The sequence below is a fragment of the Octopus bimaculoides genome, chromosome 4, assembly GCF_001194135.2.
Source record: "Octopus bimaculoides isolate UCB-OBI-ISO-001 chromosome 4, ASM119413v2, whole genome shotgun sequence".
Lineage (NCBI taxonomy): Eukaryota > Metazoa > Mollusca > Cephalopoda > Octopoda > Octopodidae > Octopus > Octopus bimaculoides.
The window spans coordinates 122,695,278-122,705,848 of record NC_068984.1 but is presented as its reverse complement, the minus strand read 5'-3'; the positions used below and the strand labels follow the sequence as shown (position 1 = coordinate 122,705,848).

The following is a 10,571-nucleotide window of genomic DNA, read 5'->3' as shown; positions in this document are numbered from 1 at the left end:
GACTACAGGAAAGTGGTGAGAGACAGATAAGGAGGGGAAGAGGAGAGGGAGAGAGAGACAGAGAGACAGAGAAACAAAGTTTCACAGCAGAGGTTAGAGAGGAAAAGTTAAAGATAAGAGCAGTGGAGAAGAGGGAGGGGTGAATTGAGAGAATGATCTCAAGGAGAGGGTGAAAGGGAGAGTAAATGTGATCAGAGAGAAGAAGTAAAAAGAAAAGAACAAATGGTGGATTGGGTGGAGAGAGAAAGACAGAGAGAGAGAGGGGAGGGAGAGAGGGGGGAGAGAACAGCTTGTGATAGAGAACTAATGACTGTCATATAAACTTTATACACACATATCTATCTATCTACCTACCTACCTACCTACCTACCTATCTACATACAGACACACAGAAGCACACATACTCAGAAAGTAATAGTGATCAAGTGTCATGGTGTCCATGAATTAATCATCACATAGGTATGTCCATTGGCAGGACCACCATCATCTCCTCTCCAACCCTGCCACCACCATCTCCACTCCCACCCCCATCTTCTAACCCCCCCCCCTCACCTCTACCATAAACAGATATTGACAAACCATGCCCGGCATGATCCGGTATAAATAGACCTGTCCTCTCTCTCCATACATAGTTATTAGAAACCATACTCTCTGCTTACCCCTTCCAAAACAGACACACAGCACCCTCTCTGAATAATATTAACATCTGACCTGTGGAATTTTCAGCCCATGTGGGAAGTTAGAAGCAACAGACATTGATCACAACTGGTTATTTCACAGCTCGTTGACAGAGATTACACACATGCACACACACACACATCGTGCCAAGTGAAGAAGTTCGCTTGGCAACCCTGTGGTTTCTAGTCCAGCCCTATTCAGTGGTACCTTGGGCAAGTATCTTTGACTATAGTCCCAGGCCAACCAATGCTTTGTGAGCGAAGCTGGAAGACGGAAACTCTGAGCAGGCCCAGTGTGTGTGTGTGTGTGTGTGTGTGCAATTACGCACATGTCATTGCATTTGTACCCCCATCTGCAATCACCACTGCTTAACAAGTGGTGTTTGTTTATGCCTGAAACTTAGTGGTTCAGCAAAAAAGACAGATAGAAGCACCAAACTTAATAAGTATTGGGGTTGATTTATTTGACTAAACCAGTGGTTCTCAACTGGGATCCAAATGACCCCCAAGGATCCATATAAAATTTTCGGGGATCAACACAACAAAATAGTAAATTGGGGATCCACTATAGCATTTTAAGGGTTCCTGAAAAAGCACCCACTACACTCTCGGAGTGGTAGGCATTAGGAAGGGCATCCAGTTGTAGAAACTTTGCCAGATCAGATTGGAACCTGGTGCAGCTGCTGGCTCTCCAGACCTGTCAAACCGTCCAACTCATGCCAGCATGGAAAATGGACATTTATCTATGATGATGATGATGATGATATGGCTTGCAGCTTAGCAAGATAGCAGTGACCAGGTAAGCTTACTCAGCATTGAGCAACAGTAAATAAAAATGCATGGGTTGTCTATAAATCTTTTCTTTGGTCTTTTCTGTGTGTCTATAAATATTTACTCATACCATGAGATGTTTGAAACTTCCATAAGAAGTTCCTTCTTCATAGTTCAGGTTTTGGTTACAGGTTCCACAACAAAATCTTTATTAGTTTTATAAAGGGATTCCAACAGAATGTTTTGTTTATGGGTCCTCATAACCATTAATCTCAGTGTGTGTGTGTGTGTGAGAGAGAGAGAGAGAAATGGCTAAAGAGAAGCCATGAAAATTAATAGATGTTACTGCCATGAATTTGACAAAGTAAATCCATTAAAAGATCCAATATTCACTGGTGATCCCAGGTAAGTTAACAGCATTAACTATATGTATCATATTCATTCTCCTCTTAGTCTCATCTGAGAGAGATCCTAAACAGTAGGAATAATACCCTTCTTTGTATATACCAACAACAACAACAATTAAATACAAAAAGAAGTATCACTCACACAATAACAGATGTTAATCATAAGTCAGACAAACCCAATGCAGATTGTATTAAAGGAAGTTCCTCACACTAAAAAAAGTTAGCCCTTTTAGCACCAACCTGCCTAAGACTACCCCAAGTTCTATAATACAAATTCCTTATTTTAAAGCGATCTAAATTAAAAACCTTCCATCAAAATTCCATATTTATGTGCTGACCACAATAATGTCAGTTATTTCAATAGATTTTTCATTGTTTTCAAAATTAATTGAAACAAAAGCAGTATATTTCAGCAGAACAGTAATCAAACTGAGTACATAAGCAATGTGAGGTTGATCAAACTAAAAACAAAGTACAATAATGGTTAATAGTTACACATACAATAGACTTCTGCAGACTTTCACCTACCAAATCCCACTTACAAAGTATTGGTCAGCCTAGGGCTATGTATGATAGGTTTTGAGCAGTGGGATCAAGCCCAGAACCACATGGTTGCAAAGCAAACTTCCTGATCACTGAGTCATGCTTGTGTCCAACAGGTGTAATATAGACAATGAATGACAAAACATTTGGGAAGTCAACTGTGTGCAGCTGATACATAAATATTTAATAGATACATTTGATATATAATAGGTATACACATATTGTGCAACTTATATACACATCTAATTTGATTGGCTAACTTTGTGCAATAGATGTACACAACATGTTCTAACTAGGAAAACTGAACAACTAAAGTACAGCTGTTGTATTTGAACTTCAATCCTTACAACTGAGATTTCAACAATTAGCCTTATATCAGGATATGGTATTCACTGAGGTATGACTGACACTATAAAATTACCTTTCCCTAGAAGTAATTTACTGTCAGTAACAGGAAGGCGATTGTAAGTCGACCAATGAAGTCTTTTCAGACATATTGAATTCAGTTCTTGCTTAAGTTGACTTAGTTTTCCATCTGTCTATAACTGAGAAAAAAAAAAAAAAAAGCCCCAATGAGATTGATATAATCAACTTATAAACTTTAACAAAATTTATATTCTTGTATCAATGTTAGAAATATTTTGTTGTATATATTCTGGCTCATTATATTATGGTGGAGGCGCAATGGCCCAGTGGTTAGGGCAGCTGACTCGTGGTCGTAGGATCGCGCTTTCGATTCCCAGACCGGGCGTTGTTAGTGTTTATTGAGCGAAAACACCTAAAGTTCCACAAGGCCCCGGCAGAGGGTAGTGGCGAACCCTGCTGTACTCTTTCACCACAACTTTCTCTCACTCTTTCTTCTTGTTTCTGTTGTGCTTGTATTTCAAAGGGTCAACCTTGTCACACTGTGTCACGCTGAATATTCCCGAGAACTACGTTAAGGGTACACGTGTCTGTGGAGCGCTCAACCACTTGCACGTTAATTTCACGAGCAGGCTGTTCCGTTGATCGGATCAACTGGAACCCTCGACGTCGTAAGCGACGGAGTGTCAACAAAACAACAATAACCTTCGTTGCGTGCCTCTTTTTTTTTTCCCCCCATGTTAATGCGTGTGTGAAAAGAGGTAGAATGGATTCTCACATTAGTGAGGATAATGCAGTTGACCGCCGGTCTGAACTTCTGAAAGTTAGTATCTACAAGGAAGACTTGGCAGAGGTGAATATTACAACGACCCTGAATTTCTAATGTTATAATCGCTTCAACCACCATCATCACAAAAATAAGAACGATGAAAGCAACGACAGAATAAGGACGATGACAACAGGAGCAAGAACGACAAGTCTAACTTAACCAATCATTCAACAAACGGCAAGTTATCTCCCTTACATCTTAAATCAGAATTTCCTTCGCTTCATTTCTCTCTCTCTCTCTCTCTCTCTCTCTCTCTCTCTCTCTAAGACGCTATAATTGCTGTCACTGGGTCTGAATCCACGACCTTATGAGTGAAACATCAATAGTCTAAACATTTTGAAAAACCTTGGAATATTGTATTTAAAATATAATGTATATGGGAAGAGATCTGAGTAAAATGTTATCCGTATCCAGCAATTTACTGATTACAGTCACATTACATCATCTTACCCATATATATGCATCTAATACCTTACGCTGCTTACAGTCACACTTCTTCATGATACCAAACATTTTTTTTTTCTCTTTCTTTCACTTTATATTTTCACCGCTTATTAAGTATACACATCTCCTCCTTGTCAGCTATCTGTTTCTTTGAAAGAAGCGTCGCATCACCGAACACAAGGACATTCTATTTGTTTGTAGCCACATAACGTAAAACAACAAAATCTATAAATACATCCCGGGTCTTCTTTTCATTGACGTTAGACATCGCAGCGTTGCAGGTGAAGCGTGTCGGCTGTTTCGACCGAGCAAAAGTCTGTTTAAATCAACTACAGTGTTGTTATTCACCTTTCAAGATTGATAAAATGAAGTACTAGTCAAGTACAGGGGTCGATGGGACCGATTTACACCTTTCCCTCGAAATTACTGGCGTTGTGTCTAAATCAGAGAACGGCGAGCTGGCAGGATCGTTAAAGCGTCTGACAAAATACCTTTGTATACTTTTACCGACTCTTTACGCTCCGAGTTCAATTCCCGCTGGGGTCAACTTTGCCCTTCATCCCTCCGGGGGTCGATAAAACGAAGTACCAGAGTTCATTGTATCGACTTACATTTTTTTCTCAAAACTGTTAGCCTTGTGTTTGTTGTTTGCTGGACGTTGCTATCACGCTAGCCTTGTTCTTAAATCAGAGTGCATTGATGTTTTTCTTTTTTTTTTTTTCTCAATCATTTACTTTGGTACTCGAGGCTTGGTCTCCGTGCTATCCGTCCTCTACAAAAGCTATGTTCGCATCACATCACAACACTCATACAGAACTACTTCACCTCAGCTGGCCATGCTCTCTTTAACATCATACCAAGACACATAAGAAAAAGATCCCCTAATATTTAAACGGCTCCTGGACGATTATCTCTAACGAATTCCAGATAAACCACCTACCTCCGGATATATCTCTGCAAATAATAGCTCTCTACTCGAATGGGCTATGGATACCCAAAGAATGACTCATATGTCTTTTAAATATCTTTACCGGGTGGTGCTATTAAGTTAGATATGGTTTGGGCCAATGCTGGCCAAAACTTATCTAAGTAAATATGGGAGAGGTGAGAGCAGGAAGTATTAGATTAAAAACAGCCTTTCGCCCATAGATGCTATTCATGTTTGAATTTTATATAGTAACTTCTCCCTCTCTCACACACACGATACACTACTCACGTAAAGGGATCTCTGTCGATTTCGACGATGACTATTCAGTTTAACCAACCGAAACCACCCGATCACTGCATTAACGTGTGCGTGGAAGAACATTCCACAGATACGTGTAACCTTAAAGTAATTGTCATGCTGAATCAGCGTGATACAGTGCGTGAAGGTTTGACATTCAAAATACGGGTACAGCCTATCTAACGGATTTTGGGTCAACTGAAAGCCATGGTAAAAGGTACTTGGCCAAGATGCCACGCAGTGGGATCGAACCTGGGACTTCGTGAACGCAAAGCGAATTTCTTGACAATTCGATCATGCTGTTATCGAATATACTTACGGAAGTGAAAAGCAAGCACGAACTCACGTATTTTGGTGTGTTTGTGTGTGAGAGAGAGAGAGAGTGAGAGAGAGAGAGGGAAGGGAGAGAGAGAGGGAAGGGAGAGAGAGGGGGAAGAGAGAGAGGGGGAGGAAGAGAGAAAGAGAAAGAGAATGTCCCAGCACGATCACATACAACTAACTAGAATAGCAGAAAGGAGGGAAAAGGAAAGAGATAAGATAGATAGATAGACAGACAGACAGACATACAGATAGACGCATGCAGGCAGAGTAGTGAGACCTGCATATCAATATAACGAGGGCACAAACGCAAGTGTAGTCAGTGACCTTTATCTCACCAACCGTCTCTTTTCCACCCGTTCAGTATGAAACTTACGAAATGAAAGTAAATGAAATTATTAACTCGTACCACCATATAAGGAAATGCCACTGGCAAATATCAGACCCGCCCATACACCGAACGGCCATACATCACAAAATTACAAAGGAGAGGCGATCGGATTATGATTACGTGACGTTCATGCATTCACTAATGGGTTGTAGTGACCCAAGTTTGGTAGGAAAGTAAATTATGAAAAACTTAACAGCTTTTATTAAAATGCTTCGCGAATATTTTTGTTCTGAGTTCAAATACTGTTAGACCGTCAACTTTTTTTTTATTTTTTAATCTTTCCAGGGTCAGTATAGAAGACTACATCTTCACATCGTCCTCTCAGAATAATGGCCTTTTGCCTGTCTAAAAGACCACTATTACGGGTCAAAAGACAAGCCAAACTATTTTTGGTACTACTTTAATACAGAGGTCCCGACGCATCTACCTAACCCTAACGAGTGTGCACTGTAAAAACCTAACGTTACGTAGATGCATCGGGACCTCTGTATTTAAGTAGTGCCCTATTTTTTTTTACCTGTGAACCCTTTTGATTCCTATTCTATTCTACTGGACCTCCTCAGCTATTCGATGTTAAAAAAAAAGTCCTAGTATATTTTCATAATTAGATATTACTAGGAATTGTGTAAGAAATTAAAATATTTTGTTGTGTCTGGGGTGAGTCATTTTCTTTTAGCGCCTTATTATTTAACACACTCATCGGTTCGATTTCCACTCATTCATTATTATTTTCTCTAAAATTTTCATTGCGTCTTGCAACCTTTTCAGTAGTCGTTGACTGTCCGTTGTTGCAGCTCTGATAACGGACAGGATCAACGACTATTGAAAAGTTTGCAAGACGCAACGAAAATTTTAGGGAAAAAAAAAAAATGGAAATCGAACCGAAGAGTGTGTTGAAATAATAAGGCACTAAAAAAGAATGACTCTTCCCAAACACAATAAAATATGCTTCTCCACACGAATTCACATAAAGAATCTTGCAAACCAAATACAAAAATGGAATAAAATATTGTGAGTATTGTAAAAATATAACCAATTTAACAACAAAATCTTATATGGGCCCCGAAAGGTCATAGAGACCTCGGTTCTAAGCAGTCACTTGACCCGCTACTACAAATAAAATTGCAGTTGACTCTTCCTCAAATCACACCATAACGTTTTTTTTTTTGTTTTTTTTTTAAAGAAAAACAATGTCGCAATGTGGCATGCTGATGGTCTCCTTGATGAAGCGTAACTTCGGGCTAAAAATGAACAGCCAAAAGATATTTAGTCAGGCGTGGTTTACTGTTTCTTCCACATTCGCTGCCTAACATTAAATTTCATAACTCCAAATACTGTGGTTGAATGGTGTTGTCGAGAGTAAAAAAATAAAATAAAATAATAAAAAATTGACCCGGTTTTAATTCCCGACTGGAGTCCTATCATTTTCATTAGTAAAGGCTCTTAGAAGATATACATAACTCACAAAATTCTCCAGTTTCTCGTTTCATGTCAAGTTAATAAGGAATTTTATCAATTCCAGGGTAAGAGAAAATCAAGCCCCTATAGGCACAAATCAAAACCAAAGAGTTAACAATTTAGTGTAAAGCACGAAAATTTACTCTTTATAATTCTAAGTTCGCACACACTCCTAAATATATACACACATAAAGTTTATTTACATCTCAGCACAAATTATATAACAGCGCTCGTTTGTGGTTGAAATTAACACACTACACTGTCTTTCATCTCAGCTATCACCAAAGAATAATTCGCAACCATTTTGTTTGTATTTCTTTCGCCCCCATTCCACTGTGGAATGAAATTAAGAGACTAATTTAGTAGAGCAGCTCTCGTGACCTTTTTCAACACCTCCTACGAGGAAAGAAGACAGTCATCTGCAGGCTGGAAACCTGGTTCGAATACTAGCAACAGAGTGGAGTCTGCCAAAGACATCCATGGGTCAGGCGGTGAGGTTAAACCTGGTGGAAGATTGAGTCTAACATCCCTTCGACGGGTTTCCATACAGTTTCCGCCTTGTAAAATTCACATTGTGAGGCCTTTGGTCGATCCCAGGTCCAAGATACTGCATAATGATGTCGAACCCCAAACCTACAAAGTTACGAAATAAAATTGTAAACCAGACAACCACGACTCTGACCATAATTGCTCTAACTGGAAGATCTACAAAATGAAAATTTGGCTGATCTTGTAGAATTTAGCAGAGTATAATTGTATGGTAGGAGGAGGAGGAATGGAGTTGAATGGACTTCGTATTTGGGTGTGGCAATAACAACAATAACAAAACAAAGAGATCCTAATTGAAGAATTTCGAAGACCAAAACAAAATGTCAGAAAATTAACGCAGGATGGCAATAGGCGTAGGAGAAAACTTCGGTAATCATGCTTTCTGTATATCAAGAACTAGCATGCGTCATTTGAAAATGTTCCAGTCATGTCGATATTCAAATTAATTACTCTACTCTCCCTCCCAATATCAAAATGAGAGCCAACGAGGGTGCTTTAGGCGGTCATACTTTTGTTGATTTATGCCGGACACGAGGACAAATGCATTACTTGTCCAATTACTTGTAGGATTTGTGAGGCATTGCCCAATCATTGCTCTTCCACGTAGCTGCTGGAATTCACATTCTCATCCACCACTGAAAAGCAAGCGGCACTAAGAAGAGTTCGGGATCCTTAACCGTAGATCCTTGCTAGAGGACAGATGTACTACATAACTAAATACTTGTAGCATTTGTGAGGCACTGTTCAATCATTGCTCTTCACAAAGTAATACAGTAGCTGTTGGAGTTTACATTCTCATCCACCATTAAAAAGCAAGTAGCACTATGTACATTTGTTCTAGATTCTTAACCATAGTGCCTTACAAGAAGAAGCCGAGAGACACCAATATCGGTTAATTAATTCGACTCCAGTATGTGACTAGTACTCCGTTTTATCTACTCTGGAAGAATGAAAGGTTAAAGTTAACCTCAGTGGGATTTCAATTACAAACGTAGAGTCGAGAATGAACGCCATAAAATATTCTGAACGACGGTCTTGTAATTCTGACCCCACCACACATACACAATGTTACCTGCTGAAATTCAGCAGCCAAATTTCTCATAAATCACATTCCACATTGAACAATGCAGCTTTCGATACAATGACTGAAAAACAAAAGGTGGGTTAATCAAACTCTACTGGACCAAGGCTCGACCGCGAATTTTTTTCCTCACGAGAGTTCCAGACCTCAGGAATGAACTCGTTTGCATACAGCCAATCAGAGCTCACCTTGACCTTGTTGTCAAGTTAACAGATTTACATTTGTAACGATCTCTTCAAAACCAATTGGATACTCGGCAAAATTTTGATACACGCGGTTGCACATCAAAATGAAGTGCTGCGGATGGAAGTGACCCAATAGTCAATGGGCTAAACAAAGCTTTTCTTACTTTAAAACAAAGTTATGTTCAAGACAAAGAATTCCTTGGGGGACGAGTGAAAAAATTCACCAAGCAAATTCTGGAACAGATACTGCGTTAGCTTCCGCGCTTCACTGCTTTGGTCGGTACACTGGTGTGTCACATTCTCATGGCAAGAAAAAATGATAAACAATGTTTTAGTCGTTTCCTCAAGCTACAGAGCTATACGTGCTGCTTCACCTCTCCACATTAAAATGTTAATCTTCCGCCAATCTAATATAATTTGTGAAAGGATTAATTGAAGTGTATAGTATCTTACTTCCCATTTGATAGTAGCAAAACAAGAACAGGTCCTACACCCAGGGCCGTCGCTAAGCCCCTGCAACCCCTGCGGTCGCCGGGGACCTCCGAAGTTGAGGGTCACCATGTTAAGATCAAAGTACGTAGATGAGTCATCTATTTACTTTTGTTAAGATGTTAAACAAGAATTAACCTATGTTAACTGAAAATTTCAAGAAATAAAATGGTAATACATGGTACCTGCAAAAGTTCTTGCAAAAATATTACATTGTACTACGAACGTGTACCAGACTTTGTGGATTGTTTACGATATCCATTGAACACGAACTTAGCTCTCAGCTTGGTTATTCTGAACTGATCGAAGATTTCGCGAAGCGTAAAGTGCAGCGTGTTTGTTTTTGAAAGTTGTCTGGATCATAAAAGTGCTCTTTTATTCATATCTGGAAGTTTTACTGAAATTTGTAAGAGACCTAAATAAATTTAACTTGTACTTTTAAAGATGTTCTTTAGGAAAATGTGAAATATTGAACTTCAGATAGAATAATGTAAAATATAGCTATGAATAAAAGGTGTATAGATTATGAATTTTGATTGAAGGAATGGGGGTCTCGAAACAAAAAGTTGCAGGGGTCCTAGTCACGCGACGGAGCTGTCAGTCAAAAATGAATCGTCTAATCAGCGATGAGAAAGACACATTCAGCTGTCAACAGAAATTTTAAAAATCCCTCCAATTATTCATGTAAATAGCCTAATTCGATCGCATTGCGTGGACGTTGTCGGCTAACGCTTTACAACAGTGGGTCGATCAGTACTTTGAAAGTGAAATTGGTAGACAGAAGTTGAAGAAGCCTATCGCATGCTGTGTGTGTATGTGAGAGAGAGAGAGAGAGAGAGAG

General features: G+C 39.3%; 1 protein-coding gene across 1 annotated transcript in view; it reads right to left on the bottom strand.

Annotated features, from left to right (window-relative positions):
* Positions 1 to 10,571, bottom strand: part of LOC106871604 (titin) — a 454,558-nt gene that overhangs the window by 407,572 nt on the left and 36,415 nt on the right. The gene's annotated exons all lie outside the window — the stretch shown is intronic.